We start from the raw sequence: 14636 nt of genomic DNA, 5'->3' as shown, positions 1-14636 counted from the left end.
GTTGGGGGCAATATGCTGACTCTCTGTAAACCGCTTAGAGAGGCCTGAAAGGCCTATGAAGCGGTATATAAGTCTACTGCTATTGCTATTGCTATCAACGCCTAGGGACATTAAGAATAATGGTGAGAGCCCATATGGTTCACATCAGCTAGCTCCTTGAGAACTCTGGGATGTCATCCATCTGGTCCTGGTGATTTGAACCCGTCTAAAGTAGACAGATATTCTCTTAACAATTTTTGCCTATTTCATTTCCTATTCCTAGTTTGTGTTTTACGGTTCTGTTTTTGGTGAACTGGACTTTTTCTTTTACCCATCACTTCCTTCCCAACGTCTCCCATTAATGGAGTGATTGTTTGCTTAACCTTTTCTTGCATTTTACCTGTTCAAAGAAGCGTTTTTTTCCAATTATTTTTAATTTTTGTTGCAAGTGTTAGTTCATTCTGAGTCTGTTTCCTGTTATGTTATGTCCATTATGTTATATCAATTATTACGTTTATAACAAATTTGGCTAGATCTACTCATTAATAACATAATTTGGAGGAACATTTTCCATTTTTTGTACATCCCAAAAAGGATTAAAAAGGTTGAATAGATGATTGAGTTTGGAAAGTTGATTTTGGATTAAAGATCCAGATGGATTTGAAATAAGATTTTGAAATTAATTGTAAGAAATATTCCGGTGGGGAAAGCTGTTGTTTTCAACACCTTTTAAAAAGCATGATAATATGGAACTTGAAGGTTGGATACTAGAGGGTACCAGAAGGAACTAATTATTATAATTAAAGGAGAAAAACACTTAAAATTCTTAATACAGAACAGAGTAAAATATTTTAACATTGGACATATTGAAGGATATTTTCAAACAATGGACCCAGAAGTTAAGTTTAAGAATGTGTTCCGTTATAGATAATTGTAGATTATCTACAATTGTTGTATCTTAAAATAGAACAAATGATAAAATATGTTATGAAAGAGGAACATGTATTACTGACCAGTACAAAGACTTAAATCCACCTGAAAATGGATTTAAAAATAGAATGATATGGAAAAAGATCCAATACTGGACATAGAAAAGGAATTGACTGATGGCTCAACAACCAAAAGGGATATAGAACCAAGAGAGCGACTGAGTAATTTTCCTATATTGGATTTAGAAAAGAAGCTGGATAAAGCTTTGAAGAATTTTGTGATAAGGGATATGAAAATAAATCAAGTTTGAGGGGACCAGAGATCAAACTGTTAAAGTAGAAGTTTAATTTCATCAAGTTTAAAATAGATATGTTCTCATCTCTGGGTAACTCTTAATATCTCACCACCCTCCAGGCCTTCCGCAAAGCCCTTAAAACCTGGCTGTTCCGACAGGCCTGGGGCTAATGAGTATTTAGTATTTAGTATTTTATTAATATTTATAAGCCGCCCTTTTCCCCCCGGGGACTCAGGGCGGCTTACATAAAATAGGGAGGGGGGGTATAAACAATAAACATAAAACAATACATAAGAGTAAAATAGTACACAACATTCATTCTTCATTCGGGTGGGGACAGATTGTGATCTTATCCCCAGGCCTGACGGGATAGCCAGGTCTTGAGGGCTGTGCGGAAGGTCTGGACGGTGGTGAGGGTACGAATCTCCACGGGGAGATCGTTCCAAAGGGCTTTTGTCCCCCCTCGAATGGTATGGTTGTTGTGTGTTTTAAATTGTGGTATTGTTTTGTTCCTGTTCTTTTTTTCCTTATTTGTGCCCCCCCCCCCTTTGACTTGGGTTGTGAGCCGCCCTGAGTCCCCTTCGGGGAAAAGGGCGGCATAGAAATATAATAAATTCAATTCAATTCAATGGACTTTTACGATCAGGAATTAAATGGGGAGTTTTTAAGGATTTGTTTATAGATAAGAGATAAGATATGGGAAGAAGAGATCACTATTGTATTTTAAGAAAAGGTGATACGTTACTAAAATTGTTCATTGTGAAGAAGAGAAAATTAATTTGTTTATATTTATATGTTCTTTTTATTTATTATGTTATTATTTTCTCTTTTTCTGCTTTTTTCTTTTTAATCTTTTCTTTTTAATTTTTATTAATGTTCTTTCATAAATGTAATTTTTAATAAAATTACAATTTTAAAAACAGAAAAGGATTAAGGGGTAAAAGAGTAGTATTATGACACACCTGAGCCTTTAAGGCTGTTCAAAGCCATTCCAAATAAATAAATAAAGGACACTTCTGAAATTTGAATGCCTTCCTTGCAAAGACGCTATGCTAATCTTCCCTGTATCATTTCAATTTTAGTATATACTCTGCCATGCAAGCGGAAACTGTTCCTGAGAATCTTTTTTTAATACTGACAATGCACAATTCTGCATGACAGCTCGCGGCATCCATCAACCAAAGGTTATTCTATTCTATGCTTCAGTGAAGAACATAATACAATCGCTAATCATAGCAGAACAGTTCTTGTGACATAGCATGAATCAATGTGTGGGAGGCTGTCCCTTTAATTTAAAGGTACAAATACAAAAAAAATGGATTGGCAGGGTGTCTGTTATGCTGATTTCTCACAGGTCTTTTATTCTCCCGTTTTCCCCATCTCCATCTCTATCATCCTCTCCCATAGCCTACTGCTACTTTTTAACTACATCTTTCCAATATTCTCTATATGCTTGATGCCACTGTCTGCTTTCCCCTTCCCTCGGTATTCTGACCCACCTCCTCTCCTCTACCGTTATTACATGTCAACCAAGCCCCTTGCTCCACATATAGTCCCTTTTTTGCCTCAATTTCTTCTGCTGAAAGGTCTTAATTATCCCCCCCCACCCACCCTTTCAGGATAAAGAATTGCTTTTTTTCCTGGTTTAGAACCTCTGCCTTTACAGGGAGCTGGATGTATTAGACCTGTCTACACAGTACGATTTAGATTTTGTCAGTTTCTTTGGCAACTACTTAGACAGACTTTCTCCATCCATCCTTTGAAGTGGGTGATAGCTTTTGTTTATCTTTTGGTTCCATTGGGAGAGCTTAAGGAAATCTCCCAAATTGTTTTGATCCAGTCTAGAAGACATTGCTGAGAATTAGCAGAAAGATCAGTGCATAGTTGTTATTGTAAAGGGTGTGTGTGTGGAGGGAGAGGGAGAGGGAGAGAGGGAGAGGGAGGGAGGGAGGGAGGAAGAGAGAGAGGGGGGGAGGGGGGCAGACAGAATAGAATAGAATAGAATAGAATAGAATAGAATAGAATTTTATTATTTGTATGCCGCCCTTCTCCGGGAGGACTCAGGGCGGCGAACAATTCAAGGGGGAAAAAGGGGAACATAAAAAACAAAATACAAATAATAAAAGTAAACAACAGTCGCACAACCATACATGTCGAGAGGGGAGGGAACTCATCACCCCCAGGCCTGCCGGCAAAGCCAGGTTTTGACGGCTTTTCGGAAGGCCTGGAGAGAGGTGAGGGTCCGAATCCCTGCGGGGAGTTCATTCCAGAGGGCCGGGGCTGCCACAGAGAAGGCCCTCCCCCGGGTAATAGCCAGGTGGCATTGGCTGGTAGATGGCACCCGGAGGAGGCCAACCCTGTGAGATCTAATGGGTCTGTGGGAGGTAATTGGCAGCAGGCGGTCTCTCAAGTAGACAGACAGACAGACAGACAGACAGACAGACAGACAGACTCAATATTCCAGGAGGTGCTCATGGAAAACGTTAATCCAGTCTAAACAAGTCTTCTGCAACTTCCAGGTTCTTGGCCCAGGAAAATGTTGACCTCTTGAGGTCCAGCTCCCCTTTGATTGGGTGTATGTTGTGCTTCTTCTTAACTTTGTTGTGTCTTATTGTTTTATTTTATTTTTAATATTTTTCATTTCTGTAAGCCGCCCGGAGTCCTTCGGGATTGGGCGGCCTAGAAATTCAATAAATGAATGAATGAAAAAAAATGAAATGTGCAATCTCTTATTTTAGAACTCTTTCAATGACTTGATCTGTAAGGAAGTCATGGATATCTGTTAGTGTGACTGCTAATAAAAGATTTGCAGCAGTGTAATCATAGGATTGCAGTCCCATGATTACAGTGCATTGCAATAATTTTCCGTTGTACAGAACTTCATTACTTTCTTCTTTTCTTTTTAACTTGCTTTTATTTATAACTTCAATTTATAAAGCAACCTATCTTAAATTCAAGACGCTGAGAAGTTTATAGCAGTTAGAAACACCATTGGCTGGCCTTTGTAATTGCCACTCATTACAGATTAATACCTATTTGAAGTGTTCAGTTCAGCAATTCTAGCTCATACACCTCTTCATAAAATAATGTTTGGCTTCTTTGCTATTATTTCTATACATCTTGAAGTGAGATCTTTGTGTCTATATAGCAGTAAATCTTTTAATTTACATGCACAAAATTCCTTGTATGCACAATATCTGAAAAGACCGGGGAAACCCTCTGGGTAATAGGAGTTCAAGGCATGAGAAGAGGAATGTCTTATGTCTTTCTGTCCTTTCATATACTCCTGAAAACTAGCTATAGCGTGATAATTGCTCTAAGTGTCAATTAGAAGCAAGAAAAGGCCAAAGCACTCACATTCATGTGATACAATCAGGGATCAGTGCAACATTTGATTCCTTGCACTTGGTGCAACAATACACTTTTTAAGACATGCCTAATAATCCACTATAGGAACTATAAAGTTATACAGCACAATGTAAATCACTATTATTCATGATTTATCTTTCTCCTACACTGTGACCTGCTATTTTTAAATAACCCCTTTCTGCAAAAATGCTATAATTATCCTTTTTCAAAATAGATTATGCTCAACCCTACTTATATAACTCTCCATATTTTAAAACAATCAATCAATGTTAAGGTCTACAGTAGAAGTTCGAGTAGTCAGGATCATCATCTTTGAAAGTCAGTAAAATGTTTTACCATATACACAACCACATACTGGAGCAATAGTAGGGATCCATCTGTTCTTAACTACAATTGCATCCAAAGGATTGCATGCAGAGGTGGGTTCCTACCAATTCGCACCTATTCGGTAGAACCGGTTCGTCAAATCTACCGAACCGGTTAGAAGAGGTTCCACCAGTGGACCCGGAAAGCAGGCCACACCTACAGAAGAGGCTCCAAAGATTTTTTGAAACCCACCACTGGTCCTTGGATATGATTATTCTACACTATCATGCTCATATTTATAAAACTCAGTGCCTCTGTGAAAGGTAAGAATGACTACTGCGTTTGTGGTGCAATCAGAACATTGCGTGTGTTGAAGTTGTTTTAACGCAAACCAAAGATGCCTTTTAAAAAACAAGTTTACATCATATTCTTATGCATGCCAGTGCTGTGTCTGAGGTAATTTAAGGTGGTTCTGACAAGTGTCGTCGGCATCTTCATATCCGGTCACATGGGCGGCAAGCCACTCCCATCCGGTCACATGGGCGACAAGCCACTCCCACAAAGGAGGCCACACCCACAGAGTAGGTTTGAACAGTTTTTGAAACCCACCGCTGATTGCATGGAATAAAGCAGGAGGTAGGGGGAAAATTTTAGACACTGAGGCTATAAGAGGAAAGAGGGATCAGTTTTTCTATAGTAAAAGTCAGCTTTTCTACATTAGGAAACTCCTCTCAACCACTTATATCACCAGATCCAGAACAGTTAAACATATTGACAACATTATTGTGCAGTTGCTTATTTAGGTGGTTGCTCTGTTTTGCTTCTGCTAAACAGTCTTGTTATCTGCTTGCTTATTCCCCTACAAACAGGGCCGGATTTAGATGAAAATAGCAATAGCAATAGCAATAGCAGTTAGACTTATATACCGCTTCATAGGGAAAAGAGGCCCTAGGCTTATGAGGCCCTTTCACCTCCCATTTTTAAGTTTGTAAATTACATGAGAGACAATAAAATACATCATTACTGTGATATATCTCAATATATATAGCTGGCCTCCCGATGGAGGGCGGCTCTGCTCTGCGGCAAAGGCAGTGAGGCCAGCCGCCTCCCCTGCTGCGCTCAGCTGCCCGGCTCGGCCCCCTCGCCCTCACCTGCCTGGCCGCTGGTGGGCTCTGCGTCAACGGGGCGGCTACTGGGAGCGGCCGCGCCTCTCGCCCGACCGCCGGTGCCGGGAACGTGGGCGGGCTCTCCAACTGCCGCGCCGCTGGAACGATCTTAACCAATACATTTTTATGTTTGTTTATTAGTCATATGCGTAGAATTTCTCCTTATTTTCGGTTCAGTGTTTTAGTGTTCACTGTTTTTAGAATAGTATAATTTTAATTTTGCTAACAATTTGAATGTAGGCTCCTCTTGATCTTGAGGCCCTAGGCTGAAGCCTAGTTAGCCTATAGGAAAATCCGGCCCTGCCTACAAACATTCAAACCCTCTCCATATTAAGGGGTATAAAAATGCCACTGGAACTGCCATCACACCATACCTTTTCTCCCTTGCTGTTTACATACTGACCGAATAGACCAGTTGTCTCCAACCTTGGCAACTTTAAGACCTGTGGACTTCAACTCCCAGAGTTCCTCAGCCAGCTTTGCTTTGCTGGCTGAGGAACTCTGGGAGTTGAAGTCCACAGGTCTTAAAGTTGCCAAGGCTGGAGTCCACTGAAATAGACTATATGTTATGAAAAATAAACTCTATTATTTCTCAATATCCTCCTTTCCTCTGCTAGGATCACTTTTGTCTCAATTCCACTTTGGTTGCAGCCTCCAACAAATTGTCACTATTGTATTACTTGGGGCTGAGGGGACTATGGTATTATGTTCTCGGGACAAAGAATGTGTCAGAACTGCCACCTCAGTTGCCTTCCACCTTTGCTTCGGTGCCAGTCTGCCATGAGCTATGGGGCGGGGGGGAGCCAAACAGGAGTGGGGAGGGAGGATCCCAGTTCACTGTTCCTGCTGGAAACTTAAATTCAAGGACAACCGCCTGCGAAGGAATGTAGCCACCTATCAAGGATGACTGTTCCAACAACATCTAGTTTGAATATGATTGGACAATTAGGGGCTAATGGGGGGGGGGGAGAGGAACGTGGGAAGGGGGGATTATGCTTGGGAATTTGGTGCACGAACCTCAGATCTGGTTTTGCCTTATTATACTACACTTGGCCTTTAGTAAAGACTATCTTTCTCCTAAAATGAAGATTTAAGATTTAAGATTTAAGATTTAGTTTATTTGTATGCTGCCCTTCTCCGGGAGGGACTCAGGGCAGCGAACAACTCAAAGGGGGAAAAAGGGAACATAAAACACAATACACACGATTAAAATAAACAAGAATCATACAACCATACAAGTCGAGAGGGGAGGGGAACTCATCAACCCCAAGTCATAGGTCGTTTTGGTTTAGGGTTCAAGTTGAGTCAGGTGTGACAGAACGACTACGTAGAAAGGGCTGGAAGCTCACAGACACACCAGGAAAGAGTTTTATATGAATATGAAACTATCATGTGCATACATTATCAGTGTGTGACACGGCATATGAATGAGCATATTGCTGATAATGAACAGACAAAGTGCTACCAACCAAACATATTGCAAATCTCTGCAGGTCTCCATTTCGTTATAATTGTTTACTTATTATATAATGTGCACCATAAGAAAAATGCAGGGATTCTTCATTGAATAAGAGGCACAAGATTTCCACTTTGCCTTACCTGCAGCACGGAGGGTCACTTGCGGGGGACCACCTGAAAGTCCTGCTCAATCCTCCTGCTGCAGTTAAGATGTAGTAAGAAACTTACGCAAGCTCCTCACAAGCTTCAAGGCTCAGGTTTAATAACATGTAAATACTATTACTATGGCTTTGTCACAGTCAGTCAAATGTTCAGACTGGATTTGGCATTTTTACCCACCTATGTTTGATGGTATTAAGACCGCCTCCTGCCGATTACCTCTCTCAGACCAATTAGATCGCACAGGTTAGGTCTCCTCCGGATTCCATCTGCCAGCCAATGTCGGCTGGTGACTTCCCGGGGGAGAGCCTTCTCTGTTGCAGCTCCGGCCCTCTGGAACGAGCTCCCTGTTGAGATCCGGACCCTTACTACCCTCCCGGCCTTCCGCAAAGCCACCAAGTCCTGGCTGTTCCAGCAGGCTGGGGGGGGGGGGGGGGGGCTGAGAAGCATTTACCTCCACGGAAATTGTGAATGTTGGTTTTGTTTTTAATATGTTGTCTTTGTCTCGTTTTCCCCTCTTTCCCTTGTCTTTTGTGAGCCGCCCGGAGTCCTCCGGGAGTGGGCGGCATACAAGATAAATAAATAAATATGGAGATGTTGCCGGGGCCTCCACCCGGGCTGGGGCCCTGCGAGGGGAACGAGACCTGGAAGGGGAAGGGCTGATGGTCGCCCTGAATTCCCTGGCCGAGGCCCTGGTGTTTCTGGTCTCATTATCACAAATTTTTCCAAACAGAAGACAACTAGACAACACATCCCTCGCTGTCTGGGGCAGCTTTGCCTGGTTGCAAACCCTCAAAGCCCACTAGTGGGTCATGGCCCACAGGTTGGGGACCTCGTTCCAAGCTATAACAGAAAAGCAAAAAAAAAAAAAAAAGATAAATAAATAAATAAATAAATAAATAAATAAATAAATAAATAAATTGTCACAGGATGTAAGCTGCTCTAAGTAAAACTGTCTTTTGCACATGACTAATGGTAACTGTGTCAATACCAGTGGGGTTCAAGTGGTGCTCTATTTGTTTTGGGGTTGCATCTACTATTAGGATTATCACTGTCAGTCAATGCAACAACCAAACTACTGTTTTTCTTCCGGGGTCGCTGGATCTTCTGCTTTGCTTAGGCTGTTTTGAAGGACTTTAATTGGCTTGGGTGCTACCCTGATTCCATGTGGCTATAGTAGTGTGATATTTGTGATGTATGCCAGTACAATTCTTTTTTAGGGTTTGTGTTGATTGTGCTGCATTGGGTTAAATGGTCAGGGACAAAAAGACCCCAGTATCTCTCTACCCGCAATCATACCCAGATCTGTATAGATTAATTCCAAGATTAACATCAGACCAACAATCAAATAAACAATACCCCAATCAGGAAACTGCCAAAGAAGCCAACAGTAAACAGCCCAATCAAAGAATCTCTAAGACCAACCCCACAGAGGTGGGTTCCTACCGGTTCGATAGAACCGGTTCGTCAAATCTACCAAACCAGTTAGAAGAGGTTCCACCAGTGGACCCGGAAAGCAGGCAACACCTACAGAAGAGGTTCCAAAAAATTTTGAAACCCACCACTGCACCCCCATCAACACTGACAGGGTAAGGCAGTAGAATATAAACTGACAGCAAACCACATTCCTTACTAGCACTGATGATGTCACCTAGTTTGAGTAATGAAACGTCTGCACGAAACCAAGTAAGCTCAGAAATCACTAAAGACTCCTCATTTCAACCCTGAGCTACAAATATTCTCCCTTATTGACTTGGTCTAATGCAGCTAGAATTAGCCCTTTGGGTCTCTTTTTTTTTTCAACTTTACAGTTCTTCACCATTGCCAGGTCTTGTTATTATCTGCTTTGTCTGCTTTTTTTTTTAAACGTACTGGTCATGTAATACTTTATCTTCCCATGTTTCTTTTGCATTCATCTTTTTTGTAGTGTAGTTTGAGCTCTGCGGTATTCAGTAAGTCTTTCTGATATACCAGCTTCATTGCTTCTTCTTCACTGTCCTTCAAATATCATTCAAATGCCCTTTTTTCTTCTTCGCTGTTAATATTGTGGTTTGCTGCATTATAACCCAGATGTTCGGACTGAATCTGGCATTTTTATCTACCTATCGAGTACTTCCCAAGAACCTGGGATAGGCAGATCTGGATGCTTGTTGGCATTATTGTTGCTGTTGTTGTTATTATTATTGTTGTTATGAGGTTAATCTTTGGTGAGATTCACAGCCTTTGGGGCTGGTTGGTAGCTCAACAGCTCGAGTCCTAACCAAGGACCTAGGAACTGTGAAGGTAACATCGGAGGATCTAAGCTGTTCCAAGTAGGGTGCTTTTTTGTAGAATCAGAATGTTCAAGTCCGATAAATTTAGAATTTCCAAATAGCGAGGTAGCCCTTTAGGTATTGCTCCAAGGGCTCCAATTACAATTGGGACAACACATGGTTTCTTTTTCCACAGTCGCTCAACCTCAATTTGCAAGTCTCAGTATTTTGTGATTTTTTTTCTTGCTGTTTATTATTATTATTATACAATTGTATCACAGCGGCCAGTTGTTTCGCCGGATTTGGCATTGGTTACTTGTTGTTGTTGTTGTTATTATTACTACTACTACTACTACTACTACTACTACTACTACTACTACTACTACTACTACGTTAATCTTTGGTGAGATTCACAGCCTTTGGGGCTGATTGGTCGCTCAACAGCTTGAGTCCTAACCAAGGACCTAGGAACTGTGTTCTGACCCCCCGCCCCGGCCTGTGAGTAACACAGACACAAGCTTGGCTATTTGCCACTCTTTAATCACAGGAATTACAACTCCAAACAACACTCTCATGCAAGAAGGGTTGCCAGCAATCCAAACCAAACAGAATGGAAATACCAAAACAACAACAACAACAAACAAGTTCCTCAAGACTGTTATGAACGGTTGTGTCCTGCAAATGGACCCCTCCCAATTTCTCACTTATATACTCTCTTGGGAGGGGCCAAGCCAGAACCACCTGGGCTTGATTATCTCTTATGAGTCTGCCTCCGCAGCAGCTGCTGCTTCTGTTTCTCTGCCCTCCTTTGCCTGGCGTCAGGAACAAATTGCCTTGAGTCCTCCCCACTGCTCCCTGCCTCAAGTGCCTCTTGGTGGCCAACTAGCCTCTCTGGTCCCTACTCTGAGTCTGAACCCTGCCCAGGGTCCTCCACATCTTCCATAGCAGACTCGCAGGGTTCCTCGCTATCTGAGTCCATCAGCAGCTCAAACGGATCCTGCTGGGCCACAACAGAACTGTTAACGTAACGTCGGAGGATATAAGTTGTTCCAAGTAGGATGGTTTTTGGTAAAGTCAGAATGTTCAAGTCAAGTAAATTTAGAATTTCCAAATAGTGAGGTAGCCCTTTAGGTATTGGTCCAAGGGCTCCAATTGCAATTGGGACAACACATTATTCCTTTTCCACAGTCACTCAACCTCAATTTGCAAGTCCCGGTATTTTGTGATTTTTTTTCTTGCTGTTTATCTTCAATTCGTGCATCACTAGGTATTGCAATGTCAATGAACCACACTTTTTTCTTTTAAATTATTGTTATGTCAGGTGTGTTATGTCAGGTGTGTTGTAGGTCAAGTACCTGTCAGTCTGGATTCTGAAGTCCCACAAGATCTTGCCTTTCTCATTCTCTAAAACCTTCTGAACCTGATGTTCCCAGTGGTTTTTGCTGTACTCAAATCCAAACTTTTGGCACAATTTCCAGTGAATAATCTTAGCAACACGGTTATGGCGTTGTAGGTAGTCAGTTTGTGAAATTTTGCTGCACCCACTGATCAAGTGGTTGACTGTCTCATCTTTCTCATTACAGAGGCGACATTTGCTGTTGGTGGTAACATGTTGAATTTTTGCCTTCATGCAGTTTGTGGCTAAGGCTTGTCCTTGAGCTGCCAAAATAAAGCCTTCTGTTTCTTTTTTCAGTATTCCTGATCTATTATTACTATTACTATTATTATGCGGTTAATCGTTGGTGAGATTCACAGCCTTTGGGGCTGGTTGGTAGCTCAACAGCTCGAGTCCTAACCAAGGACCTAGGAACTGTTAAGGTAACGTCAGAGGATATATGCTGTTCCAAGTAGGGTGGATTTTTGTAGAATCAGAATGTTCAAGTCTGATAAATTTAAAATTTAAAATAGCGAGGTAGACCTTTAGGTATTGCTCCAAGGGCTCCAATTACAATATACATTCATTTTTGAAATCCACGTTTTGCTGGCTCAGACTGATAGTAAGCTTTCATAATAGAGATGTTTTCTTCCCTACTCCATATTTTTTGCTTTTTCTTCCAGTAGTTTGTCAGCTCCATGCCCTGGTTGCCTAGCAGAGGGAGCTGAGCCCTGTAGCTCATTTTGCGCAGAATGTCCAGGAGCCATAGCATCCAACAGAACCCTTGTTAATCCGGGCGACGGTTCAGCCGGCATAAATTTCATTTTTTTCGTATTCACCATATTGTTATTATTTAAACTTAATTTTCTATGCTCAGCTTTTTGTGTACTGGCTGGAGAACTCTCGGATTTGATGTTCACCCATCTTAAAACTGCCAAGGTTGAGAAATACTGGTCTATAGAATTATTGCAGTATTTAATTATTGTTGTTTATTGTCAATTCTTTTCTGAAATCACAATAAAAATGTTCAGCTTTCAAGGCCCACACATGTAAGGAAGCAAGAATTATGTAGACTTTAATGTTAGAATTAGAGGTAAATACTGACTCATTGACGCTTCAAGGGGCATTTACAACCCTTATTTATTAGAGAACCTATCAAAGCAAAATATTTTGAATCACTTCTTCTACCATTTCTTGCTACCTATAATCGGTTGCTATCTTGAGATAATCTAACAGAATACTCCTTCTCATGTTTTGGTTGTTTATGTCTTTTCATTGCTTTCCCAGCCTCCTTACCAATCTCTCATACTAATGATTTGAATGATATTGGAAATACAACACACACAAGTTTGAAAAGAAAGTGGAAGAAAGTAATAAGATGCTAGAATGATGAAATCCAATGGAAAACCTCAATTAATAAAAGCTCCTATAACAATAGTGCCATTAATAAAGGATATTCTATTATTACTTCCCAGGATTTTACAGACACTACATATCTTGTCACTAATAAGAGACTTAATTAATCCCAAACTGCACAAATGTAACCACTACTCAATTGCTTTAATTAAACTAATCTCCTAATTACTCATCCTTTCTCCTCCTCTTGGAGCTAAAATTTATTTTGCTCTAATGAGATTATAGCCAAGAAAAGCAATGCATGATAAAGTACATGGGAGAATAATCTATTTTTAGAAAACCTGCATTTCAAAATGAGATAAAAGTTTTTATGAATTGATATGGTGGCAATAATCACATTTTCATGCGTGCGTGCGTGCGTGCGTGTGTGTGTAAACCATTATTCAAATTAAAATGTTTTCGTACTATAGTAATATTCTGTATTGTTCAGATACCCTTTTTTTCTCCTTCAATGTTCCTTAATTTCCCAATCTCTTGGGAAGTGCTGGTCCTATCTTCAGCTAGTATAAAATTCTTCTGAACCTAGAATCTGTATGAAGTGGTACATTTTTCCTATTTTCTATACAAATATATAGTTACACATCTAAGTGCAAGTAGAAATATAAATATTTCAGCACACAAAATGTCTTCATCAGCTTTCCGAACCTGATGCTCTCCAACTCTCATAATTGCTTAGCCAATATTATTTCTCTGGTACTGAGAAAGTATCTAATTGGGAGGAGTTAATGAACTACAAAGAAATGTCTCTTCAGAAATAGTGCATTCTAAATGATCAGTAGGATATCACAGAAGGATACCCAAACATATTCAAACATAGTACTAGCAATCTGGGTTGAATAAATAGTTGAAAATAAAATTCATTTAAATTAGATTTAAAATGAATACAAACATTATATGGAACAATATCTTCTACCTATAAAGAGATGTGATTTAAGAAAAACAGAAGCCCATCCTGTTTAATTCAGGTGCTATAATTTATATAGGATTGTTGCCTAAAAGTTATTCTCTTTATCCCAATTCTTCCACTCATTTTGCTTTTGTGAACAGAAAATTATCATTTGTTATACACATTTGCATGATATCATTGACATTTCCAGATTACATGAACTAATTCTTTACTACAGTATCTTATCCTTATTTTTGGTTCACCCACAAATGCGCGCCCGACAAATGTGCGCCGACAAAACCGCCGCGACAAAATGGCACTGACAAAACCGCGCCCACTAAAGCGCGCCGACAAAACCGCGCCGACAAAACCGCGCCGACAAAACCGCGCCATCGAAAACAACGCGAAAACTATGGTAACAACATTAACAACCCTAACCCTAACCCTAATCCTAACCTAAAAACCCTAATCGCGCTTTTGTCGGCGCGGTTTTGTCGGCGCATTTTAGTGGGCGTGGTTTTGTCGGCGCCGTTTTGTCGCGGCGGTTTTGTTGGCGCGCATTTGTTGGGCGTGCATTTGTCGGGTCACGTTATTTTTAACCAAATTTCTCTTAAAATACTTCACATGTTTGCATATTGAAAATGTCTCAAGATTAAGGAACCTTGTTATCTCATTAGCAACTCATGTAACTAAAAATTAGTAATATAATCTTCAATGCAGCTTAGGTAATCCCTTCTTTAGTCCATTTCTTAATATCACCTGCTTAACAGGACAAGAAATGCCAGGAGAAGAGAGTTAAGTATGATGTCGCAAGATAGGGATTACAGAGGGGGGAAATGAGAACAGCTATCACTAGTGAGATGCAAGTAAGAACCAAAAAACCAAAACAGAAAACCATCTTCTGTGGAGGAAATTTATTTATCCCAAATACACCAACATAAGCTTAGTCATATACATCTTTATAAAGGCTGCTCAGGACATTTTTCCTAGTGCCTGCTTGTCCTCTCTGCCTTCAAAACTTGTCTTTCCATGGCAAATAACTCTT

The 14636-nt window shown here is 40.5% G+C and overlaps 1 protein-coding gene and 1 non-coding gene across 2 annotated transcripts in view; both read right to left on the bottom strand.

Annotated features, from left to right (window-relative positions):
- RABGAP1L (RAB GTPase activating protein 1 like) overlaps positions 1-14636 on the bottom strand; it is a 210881-nt gene that overhangs the window by 123322 nt on the left and 72923 nt on the right. The gene's annotated exons all lie outside the window — the stretch shown is intronic.
- LOC148043366 (U6 spliceosomal RNA) lies at positions 2204-2307 on the bottom strand. Its single transcript, XR_015698250.1, has one exon. It is a non-coding gene; the product is annotated as a U6 spliceosomal RNA (small nuclear RNA).

The sequence above is a fragment of the Thamnophis sirtalis genome, unplaced genomic scaffold, assembly GCF_051295495.1.
Source record: "Thamnophis sirtalis isolate CommonGarterSnake01/CBP01778 unplaced genomic scaffold, rThaSir2_p1.2 scaffold_12, whole genome shotgun sequence".
In the NCBI taxonomy this organism is placed as follows: Eukaryota; Metazoa; Chordata; class Lepidosauria; order Squamata; family Natricidae; genus Thamnophis; species Thamnophis sirtalis.
Note: the sequence above shows the minus strand (reverse complement) of the source record. Positions and strands in the feature narration are given on the sequence as shown.